Genomic DNA, 12,232 nt, shown 5'->3' with positions numbered 1-12,232 from the left:
GCATGTCTACCTCAGCCTTCTGCAGTGATACGGCATCATATCTGGTTTGCGCTTAGAGGGGTTATCATTTGTTTTTCAACAGAACAATGACCCAACACACCTTCAAGCTGTGTAAGGGCTATTTGACCAAGAAGGAGAGTGGTGGATTGCTACATCAGATGACCTGGCCTCCACAATCACCCGACCTCAACCCAATGGAGATGGTATGGGATGAAGAGGACAACAGAGAGAAGGAAAAGCAGCCAACAAGTGCTCTGCATATGTGGGAACTTCTTCACGGCTGTTGTAAAATCATTCCAGGTGACTTCCTCATGAAGCTGGTTGAGAGAATGCCAAGAGTGTGCAAAGTTGTCATCTAGGCAAAGGGGTGGCTACTTTGAAGAAGCCAAAATATATTTTGATTTGTTTAATACTTTTTTGGTTACTACATGATTCCATATGTGTTATTTCATAGTTTTGATGTCTTCACTATTATTCAAAATAAAGAAAAACCCTTGAGTGAGTAGGTGTGTCCAAACGTTTGACTGCTAGCTTTATTAAATAGTACCCGCGAAACACCAGTCTCAATGTCAACAGTGAAGAGGTGTCTCCGGGATGCTGTCATTCTAGGCAGAGTTCCTCTGTCTAGAACTCTGTCTAGAAGGCCAGCATCCCAGAGTCGCATCTTCACTGTTGACGTTGAGACTGGTGTTTTGCGGGTACTATTTAATGAAGCTGCCAGTTGAGGACTTGTGAGGCGTCTGTTTCTCAAACTAGACACTCTAATGTACTTGTCCTCTTGCTCAGTTGTGCACCGGGGCCTTCCACTAATCTTTCTATTCTGGTTTGAGGCAGTTTGCGCTGTTCTGTGAAGGGAGTACTGCACAGCGTTGTACGAGATCTTCAGTTTCTTGGCAATTTCTCACGTAGAATAGTCTTCATTTCTCAGAACAAGTATAGACTGACGAGTTTCAGAAGAAAGTCCTTTGTTTCTGGTCATTTTGAGCCTGTAATCGATTCCACAAATGTTGATGCTCCAGATACTCAACTAGTCTAAAGAAGGCTAGTTTAATTGCTTCTTTAATCAGAACAACAGTTTTCAGCTGTGTTAACATAATTGCAAAAAGGTTATCTAATGATCAATTAGCCTTTTAAAATTATAAACTTGGATTAGCTAACACAACGTTCCATTGGAACACAGGAGTGATGGTTGCTGATAATGGGCCTCTGTATGCCTATGTAGATATTCCATAAAAAATCTGCCGTTTCCAGCTACAATAGTCATTTACCGCAATAACAATATCTACACTGTATTTCTGATCAATTTGATGTTATTTTAATGGACAACAAAATGTGCTTTTCTTTCAAAAACAAGGACATTTCTAAGTGACCCCAAACTTTTCAACGGTGGTGTATTCAATTAGTGTACAAACATTAGGAACATCTGTTCTTTCCATGACATAGAATGACCATTTGAATCCAGGTGATAGCTATGATCCCATTTGAATCCAGGTGATAGCTATGATCCCATTTGAATCCAGGTGATAGCTATGATCCCATTTGAATCCAGGTGATAGCTATGATCCCATTTGAATCCAGGTAATAGCTATGATCCCATTTGAATCCAGGTGATAGCTATGATCCCATTTGAATCCAGGTGATAGCTATGATCCCATTTGAATCCAGGTGATAGCTATGATCCCATTTGAATCCAGGTGATAGCTATGATCCCATTTGAATCCAGGTGATAGCTATGATCCCATTTGATTCCAGGTGATAGCTATGATCCCATTTGAATCCAGGTAATAGCTATGATCCCATTTGAATCCAGGTGATAGCTATGATCCCATTTGATTCCAGGTGATAGCTATGATCCCATTTGAATCCAGGTAATAGCTATGATCCCATTTGAATCCAGGTGATAGCTATGATCCCATTTGAATCCAGGTGATAGCTATGATCCCATTTGATTCCAGGTGATAGCTATGATCCCATTTGAATCCAGGTGAAAGCTATGATCCCTTATTGATGTCACTTGTTAAATTGATGTCACTTGTTAAAGATGAAGGGTAGGAGACAGTTTAAAGGAGTATTTTTAAGCCTTTAAGCCTTGCCCCCAGAACAGCCATTCGTTGAGGAATGGACTCTACTTAGTGTTGAAAGCGTTCCACAGGGATGCTGGCTCATGATGACTCCAATGCTTCCCACAGTTGTGTCAAACTATAGTTTTGGCAAGTCGGTTAGGATATCTACTTTGTGCATGACACAAGTCATTTTTCTAACAAGTGTTTTCAGACAGATTATTTCACTTATAATTCACTGTATCACAATTCCAGTAGGTCAGATGTTTACATACACTAAGTTGACTGTGCCTTTAAACAGCTTGGAAAATTCCAGAAAAGGATGTCATGGCTTTAGAAGCTATTGATAGGCTAATTGACATCATTTGAGTCAATTGGAGGAGTACCTGTGGACGTATTTCAAGGTCCACCTTCAAACTCGGTGTATCTTTGCTTGACATCATGGGAAAATCAAAAGAAATCAGCCAAGATCTCAGAAAAAAATTGTAGACCTCCACAAATCTGATTAATCGTTGGGAGCAATTTCCAAACGCCTGAAGGTACCACATTCATCTGTACAAACAATAGTACGCAAGTATAAACACCATGGGACCACGCAGCCGTCATACCGCTCAGGAAGGAGGCGCGTTCTGTCTCCTAGTACTTTGGTGCGAAAAGTGCAAATCAATCCCAGAACAACAGCAAAGGACCTTGTGAAGATGCTGAAGGAAACAGGTACAAAAGTATCTATATCCACAGTAAAAATGAGTCCTATATCGACATAACCTGAAAGGCCGCTCAGCAAGAAAGAAGCCACTGCTCTGAAACCGCCATAAAAAAGCCAGACTACGGTTTGCAACTGCACTTGGGGACAAAGATCGTACTTTTTGTAGAAATGTCCTCTGTTCTGATGAAACAAAAATAGAACTGTTTGGCCATTAATGACCATCGTTGTGTTTGGAGGAAAAAGGGGGAGGCTTGCAAGCCGAAGAACACCATCCCAACCGTGAAGCACGGGGGTGGCAGCATCATGTTGTGGGGGTGCTCTGCTGCAGGAGGGACTGGTGCACTTCACAAAATAGATGGCATCATGAGTAAGGAAAAGTATGTGGCTGTATTGAAGCAACATCTCAAGACATCATTCAGGAAGTTTAAGCTTGGGTTTTCCAAATGAACAGTGACCCCAAGCATACTTCCAAAGTTGTGGCAAAATGGCTTAAGGGCAACAAAGTCAAGGTATTGAAGTGGCCATCACAAAGCCCTGACCTCAATCCTATAGAAAATCTGTGGGCAGAACGGAAAAAGTGTGTGTGAGCAAGGAGGCCTACAAACCTGACTCAGTTACACCAACTCTGTCAGGAGGAATGGGCCAAAATTCACCCAACTTATTGTGGGAAGCTTGTGGAAGGCAACCCGAAATGTTTGACCCAAGTTAAACTATTTCAAGGCAATGCTACCAAATACTAATTGAGTGTATGTAAACTTCTGACCCACTGGGAATGTGATGAAAAAAATTAAAGAGGAAATACATAATTCTCTCGACTAATATTCTGACATTTCACATTCTTAAAATTAAGTGGTGATCCTAACTGACCAAAGACAGGAAATATTTACTAGAATTAACTGTAAATATTTGAGTATATCTTTTCATGTGACAACACTGAAGAAATGACACTTTTCTACAATGTAAAGTAGTGAGTGTACAGCTTGTATAACAGTGTCAATTTGCTGTCCCCTCAAAATAACTCAACACACAGCCATTAATGTCTAAAGCGCTGGAAACAAAAGTGAGTATACCCCTAAGTGAAAATGTCCAAATTGGAATGGAGTTCACCAGAGCTTCACAGGTTGCCACTGGAGTCCTCTTCCACTCCTCCATGACGACATCACGGAGCTGATGGATGTTAGAGACCTTACACTCCTCCACCTTCCGTTTGAGGATGCCCCACAGATGCTCAATAGGGTTTAGGTCTGGAGACATGCTTGGCCAGTCCATCACCTTTACCCTCAGCTTCTTTAGCAAGGCAGTGGTCGTCTTGGAGGTGTGTTTGGGGTCGTTATCATGTTGGAATACTGCCCTGCGGCCCAGTCTCCGAAGGGATGGGATCAAGCTCTGCTTCAGTATGTCACAGTACATGTTGGCATTCATGGTTCCCTCAATGAACTGTAGTTTTGTCACATGAAAAGATATACTCAAATATTTACAAAAATGTGAGGGGTGTACTCACTTTTGTGATATACTGTATGTATATATATATATATATATATATATATATATATATATATATATATATATATATTAGCGACTCAGTCGGGTCTCAACCTACTGTTGAAAATTACAATAGTAGAATACACAAGTTGCAATTATGATATTTGGTTGTGCAACAACAGTTTTTCTCTTTAAATGTCAGTCACTGACAGTCACTCAATTAGCCATATCTGCTGACAATTTTTAGATTGGTAAATTCATCTAGCCAGCTATCTAAACCTGTAGTAATCGTTGCCGAATACTGACCGGCCACTTAGGGCATGTGCCCAGGGGACCTGACCTCCGTGGGGTTCCCCTTGATTTTTTTTAGTCACTCTCACACAGATATCACATTAACATGACATAAGTCATAGCAAAATGTGTAGAACGGCAGAAAGCTTGCTTTAAAACTGCAACGTTTTCTCTACACCCCAAGGCAAAATGTATAGAATTGCAGGAAATTAACTTTAAAATTAAACATTTTCTCCCTGCTGTCAAGAGGGTACCATTAAAACAATTTGCCTGCGGGGTGGGGGGCCCCCCAACCAAATCTCGCTTAGGACCTCCAAAAGGCTAGGGCCGGCCCTTGTTATCAGGAGCAAGGCAGCAGCAGCATAGTAGCAACTGTTTATTCATGTCTGCACATGTACACACACACACACACACACACACACACACACACACACACACACACACACACACACACACACACACACACACACACACACACACACACACACACACACAAATGAGATATGCTGAGACAGGTATCTCCCATTGCACAGACAGAGAGAGAGAGAGAGAGAGAGAGGTATTTATTCTCATCCACTACGGGAGAGGAGGATATCACGCTACCTTGTTTGAGAATGTGATGAAAGAGTTGAGCTAATGTGTTTGTGTTTCTGGATTAATTTATGACCCCTGCAGCTGTGCAAATAGCAGTGTTGAGCAACATTTCTCACTGCAAAGGACAGGCTGTGTTTCACTATCATAACAATAGACCATTACTGTATAATTAATCTGAGGAGCATAAAATATGCAACGACTTTAAATTTCTTTTGAATACATTCATCATAGGTCTCAATGCGCTGCCCAGAACACCACAGCATATCGACAGAACAATGTTAGATATTATAATGGAGAAGGGAGAAGGAACTTTACTGCAAAAGACTCTGAAAGTTCTTAACCAGAAATACTTTATAAATAGGTTGTTGTAACATTGGTCTTATTCTACATTGGTAACATCAGTTTGATCTTTGATGTGGAATTATATGTCAGAGAAACATTTATACATGAGTTGTCATCTGCATGAATGGACTGATACAAATAGTAACAGTAAGTACTGATAATTTTGTCCTTTACATGTGTAGAATTATGTAAACAAATAAACAATATATGTTGATATGGACACAATTATTATGATGACTCAGTATTACCTAACACAGGAAAACAGTGGCCTGACTTTTAGGGTAAATGATCTTCCTTGTCTTTCTGTACACATCAAATCAAATCCTTAGTTTGAACAATTTCAGCTAATTCATTCAGCATGGACCTCTCTGGTGTCCTAGTACTGCTTCGGGGCACATGCAGCTCATCGCTGCAAACACATGAATGTTTATTTACTCATCCCAGCCTGCCTTCATCAAGCGGGAACCAGGCTTTGATATTCATTACAGAGTAATTTGCTGGTAATATCTCAGCCAACGTTATGACTGTAATTATGTCTGTCAGTCAAACCAGGCTTTTAACATAATTGAGTCATAAGGAATTAGCATAAAGTCCAATTTGTTAGATTATGCGTGAATTTTGAGAATGATAGAAGTGAATGACAATGACTGGGAGGATTTTTGACAAATGACTTGACAGAGGATCATTTACGGACTTAAACAGACACACACTGATGTACAGTTAGCGCGCGCATACACACATGTACACGCACACACACACGCACGCGCACGCACGCGTACGCACGCGTACGCACGCACGCACGCACGCACGCACGCACACTCACACACACACACACACACACACACACACACACACACACACACACACACACACACACACACACACACACACACACACACACACACACACACACACACACACACAGTGTTATGAGGGCCAGAGGCTTCTGTTCCCACTAAATAAAGACAGAATGACAATACTGTACACTAGGACTGCTGATTTGCTGACATGGCTGGTTTGGCCAGTCTACACGTACATCTTGTAAACCATATGTACAGCCTGAGGCCATCAGTACAGTAGGTGTCAAATTGTGGTGAAATGCCATGCTCCAGTCCCATGTGTGCCATTCACATCGTTTTCAGACCTGGAAGGGAGAGACTTTGGTCCGGTGTAATACCGTGATCCTCTGGAGGCAGCCGAGCGCAGAAATCCAATTTGCTCTGTGGAAGTATTAGCCTCCTGTGTTAATTCTCTCTGAAATGACTTCCATTGGATCTATCTGCTGAGCGGAGAGACTGTGAGGGAGGAGGGGGCTGCTACTGAGCCTTGTGTTGGCATGGGAACTGGGGTGGACATAAGCCCAGCATGAAATAAATGCATCCAGCGGTCACCAGTTCAGACACCGAAACACCCCTAAGAGCAACCTTGGGTTGTCTTCTCCTCCTAGTGCAGTGATGATGAATGTGATGAATTACTGATGTTCTCTCTTTTCTGTAGCATCGTAGTCAGAGCATTGGAATGCCTTGAACAGCCCAAAAACATGCTAAAAGCATGATTGTAATGACACGCACATTGACGTAACATGCTTTCATGTGTGTCTTAGCTGCACGCATACACATACATTTCCAAGGAGATACGCTCTTGGACTCACTTCAGAAGAATTGTTGACAGATAAATAATAGGAAAGTTAGTCAACCACATTTGAGGCTTTCATGTTAGGCAGAGTCTGTCCATTTATATGTGGCACAGGTGAAGAGTTAAACTTGACTTCTAGTCATTTGTGGGATTAAGCCATCAAACTCATCAATCACATATACAGTTGAAGTCGGAGGTTTACATACACTTTAGTTGGAGTCATTAAAACTAGTTTTTCAACCACTCCAAAAATTTCTTGTCAACAAACTATAGTTTTGGCAAGTCGGTTAGGACATCTACTTTGTGCATGACACAAGTCATTTTTCCAACAATTGTTTACAAGACATATTATTTCATTTATAATTCACTGTATCACAATTCCAGTGGGTCAGATGTTAACATACACTAAGTTGACTGTGCCTTTAAACTGCTAGGAAAATTCCAGAAAATTATGTCATGGCTTTAGAAGCTTCTGATAGGCTAATTGACATGCTTTGAGTCAATTGGAGGTGTACCTGTGGATGTATTTCAAGGCCTACCTTCAAACTCAGTGCCTCTTTTCTTGACATCATGGGAAAATCAAAAGAGAAATCAGCCAAGACCTCAGAACATTTTTTGTAGACCTCCACAAGTCTGGTTCATCCTTGGCAGCAATTTCCAAACACCTGAAGGTACCACGTTCATCTGTAAAACAATAGCAAGCAAGTATAAACACCATGGGACCAGGCAGCTGTCATACTGCTCAGGAAGGAAACTTGTTCTGTCTCCTAGAAATGAACGTACTTCGGTGTGAAAAGTGCAAATCAATCCCAGAACAACAGCAAAGGACCTTGTGAAGATGCTGATAAAAACAGGTCCAAAAGTATCTATATCCACAGTAAAACGAGTCCTATATTGACATAACCTGTAAGGCCGAAGCCACTGCTCTGAAACCATCATAAAAAAGCCAGACTACGGTTTGCAACTGCACATGGGGACAAAAATTGTACTTTTTGTAGAAATGTCCTCTGGTCTGATGAAACAAAAATAGAGCTGTTTGGTCATAATGACCATCGTTATGTTTGGAGGAAAAAGGGGGAAGCTTGCAAGCTGAAGAACATCATCCCGACCGTGAAGCACGGGGGTGGCAGCATCATGTTGTGGGGGTGTTCTGCTGCAGGAGGGACTGGTGCACTTCACAAAATAGATGGCTTCATGAGGAAAGTATAATCTCTCTCCACTGGCTTCCAGTTGAAGCTCGCATCCGCTACAAGACCATGGTGCTTGCCTACGGAGCTGTGAGGGGAACGGCACCTCAGTACCTCCAGGCTCTGATCAGGCCCTACACCCAAACAAGGGCACTGCGTTCATCCACCTCTGGCCTGCTCGCCTCCCTACCACTGAGGAAGTACAGTTCCCGCGCAGCCCAGTCAAAACTGTTCGCTGCTCTGGCCCCCCAATGGTGGAACAAACTCCCTCACGACGCCAGGACAGCGGAGTCAATCACCACCTTCCGGAGACACCTGAAACCCCACCTCTTTAAGGAATACCTAGGATAGGATAAAGTAATCCTTCTCACCCCCCCCTTAAAAGACCTAGATGCACTATTGTAAAGTGGCTGTTCCACTGGATGTCTTAAGGTGAACGCACCAATTTGTAAGTCGCTCTGGATAAGAGCGTCTGCTAAATGACTTAAATGTAATGTAAATGTAAATGAAAGAAAATGATGTATATATATTGAAGCAACATCTCAAGACATCAGTCAGGAAGTTTAAGCTTGGTCGCAAATGGGTCTTCCAAATGGACAATGTTCCCAAGCATACTTCCAAAGTTGTGGCAAAATGGCTTAAGGGCAACAAAGTCAAGGTATTGGAGTGGCCATCACAAAGCCCTGACCTCAATCCTATAGAAAATCTGTGGGCAGAATGGAAAAAGCATGTGTGAGCAAGGAGGCCTACAAACCTGACTCAGTTACATCCACTCTGTCATGAGGAATGGGCCAAAATTCACCCAATTTATTGTGGGACACTTGTGGAAGGCTACCTAAAATGTTTGACCCAAATTTAAAGACAATGCTACCAAATACGAATTGAGTCTATGTAAACATCTGACCCACTGGGAATGTGATGAAAGAAATTAAAGCTTAAATAAATCATTCTCTCTACTATTATTCTGACATTTCACATTCTTAAAATTAAGTGGTGATCCTAACTGACCTAAGACAGGCAATATGTACTAGGATTAAATGTCAGGAATTGTGAAAAACTGAGTTTACATGTATTTGGCGTAAGGTGTATGTAAACTTCCGACTTCAACTGTATCCTCTGCCTTGAACTAATCTGTATAAATATATTTGCCCAGGTATAGCTCTCATCAATATTCAATTTCGTCCATCTTCTCCTAAACTCATCGCCAGTTTTCATCCAGCCAAGCGACTCTGCTGCGAGGTTTACCCTCTGTCTTCAGCAGACTGTAATATAGATGGCAACCTCATGATGTCTCAGCAGGTCTCTCAGAGCTACAACCACAGGCCTGTTGTCTTGTCTCTGTAAACAGCAGTGTGGAAAATCCATCCAGTCTTCTTTCACACTGTTGGTGATTCATTTGACACGGGTCTGCCATTTCCTGTCCAATGTACCTTAAGCCAGTCTGATATTACTGACGACTTATTGAAATGAGACTCTTCTTCTCCTTACATCTCTGAGCTCATGAGCTCATGGTCACATTACATTTACCCCCACTCAACATCTGGTATACACAGTATGCATGGATAACTGGTGCTAAAATCAATCATGTCTAATGGAATGGCTTAAAATGCTTAGCTTTTATTTGGGCGTGAATGTTCTGTAAAACAAACCAAAGCTGTGTAAATGCAGTACAATTATAGGGGTTTAGCTGACCAGTAATGTAATTATAGTGTCTGTGTTATTTTTGTCCAATAGGTGACACTGTTGCCCCATAGTCAGTTGAAGCAGACAGTTCTCTGATTCAACACCAGAGGGAAGCAGCAAAGTGGACTCTCACACATCTCAGATATAATCAGCAAGGGAGGTGAACAATCATCTGAATTGTGGTGTGTTTTCTCAGTTGGATCTCACAGTGGTGGTAGGTACCCTAGTGGTTAGAGTGTTGGGCCAGTAACTGAAAGGTTGCTAGATCGAATCCCCGAGCTGACAAGGTAAAAAATCTGTCATTCTACCCCTGAACAAGGCAGTTAACCCACTGTTCTTAGGCCATCATTATAAATAATAATTTGTTCTTAACTGACTCATCTAGTTAAATAGATACATATGTGGCCAGTTTATTGTGCAAATAGAACAGAGGTTTCAACATCCACCTGCATATTATTGAGTTTGTTCGAGCAGTATACTGAAAAGAAAACGTTATAAACTCAGGAAACAGATAAGCCATTCCTCAATGTATTCCTAATAGTGAAATGGAGACACTATAATCTAAAGATTCAAATCAATGTCACAAACTTAGGTATAGCTAACAGTATCTATTGTATCACAATAGAGCTAATATGATATACTGGATAGATATGCATGGGGTATGCAACTTTAAAATGGCTAAATAGGAAAAACTACAACTACTTCCATTACTTTTTAAGAAGACTACAAGCTCACTTCAACTAATTCAAAAGGAGGACCATTAAAACAATAAATGCCCTATCATAGCTACACTCAACTTATTGAAGAGAAGCTTCACTAAGAGCATAGAAACACTCCATCCACATCCAATCAGAAGCAGTGATCTTTGTTATGGTTGGGGAGTGCAATGAGTGCAGAGCCAGGACTGAGCTGCTGTTGCTTAGTAAAGGCCTGCCTCTACTAGGCTGGTGATAGTGATCCCTGAAAAGATGAGATTCCTTCGCCCATATGGCTGCCCTCTGGGACTCCTTTGTGCTGTGACTGATGGGCTCGCGTTAATGCCTGTGAACTTTATGAGCTCTTTCTCTTCCAACCCAACCCATAGTAGCAGCTCCACCCATCCCTCTGCTCTCTCCTTTCAAAGGAGAGCCCACATTGTCCTGTCAAAGTGTGCCTTTCGTTTTGTACACAAATGCCCCACCCGCCCTCTACTCTATCCCCACTCCTCCCCTGCACCCCTCCACCCTGCACACTCTCTGGTCCAGACTTTGTGTTTGTGAAAAGGACCGTCTCAAATGTCCTCTGCAGCCGCGGCAGCTGCTCCTGGACCTCACCACTCTTTCAGGGCCGAAACAAAAGGGGGGTCTCAGTGAACCTTTGTGTTGTGCCCCTCCTACACACCCCACCCTTTGACAGGGGTGTAAGAGTTGTGGCTGCATCTTTTGTGTGAGCTTTCTTTTTTTGGGGGGGGGGGGGGGCTCCACATGACCACACAACCACATTAGCCATCTGATCAGTGCCTAGACCAGCGCCTCCCCTCCATGGGGCCCTCGTAGGCCCCTCGGGGCCCTGGCTCAGCCTGTTGGCAGCACTCAGAGCACTGCTAGAGAGCACAGCCTCCATAGCTCCCCCTCACACACACACACACACAGCAATGATATAGAGCTGAGGAGAGAGATGTGTATGTGTGTGGGGGGAGATCTGCCTCAGCATCGTCTGGTTGAGGAGCCGTGTTTTGGTAAAAGTTGACGTGTGTCAGCACTAGGGTTGCAAAGGGAGGGCATTCTACTGGCAACTTTTCAGTTCACAAGTTTTTATTTTACCTTTATTTAACTAGGCAAGTCAGTTAAGAACAAATTCATATTTACCCCTGCCTTGTTCAGGGGTAAGCAACAGATTGTTTTCCTTGTCAGCTCAAGGATTTGATCTAGCAACCTTTTGATTATAGGCCCAACCAGTAACCTACCAGAATTTTTGTATCTTTAAAAGATTTTATGTAATCTATCAAAATACTTCTTGTGGCTCTTTGGGGTACTTCAGATTATCACAGGTGTCTGTAATTATCTCTAGCCCCCTTTCTGGTCTTATCACATGTCAAATACTGTATATGAAATAATAATACTAAAATAAAAAGCTGTAAAACATCCTAAATATAACCATCGATTTAGTGAATACCATTGGTGTTTAATATGAGGGTTTCAGCGTTACATTTATTTTACACACTTTTATTTATTTTGCTATGTAAATAAGGATTTGTTGTCAATGTTTATTAA

Source organism: Oncorhynchus nerka, linkage group LG19 (genome assembly GCF_034236695.1).
Source record: "Oncorhynchus nerka isolate Pitt River linkage group LG19, Oner_Uvic_2.0, whole genome shotgun sequence".
Lineage (NCBI taxonomy): Eukaryota > Metazoa > Chordata > Actinopteri > Salmoniformes > Salmonidae > Oncorhynchus > Oncorhynchus nerka.
Note: the sequence above shows the minus strand (reverse complement) of the source record.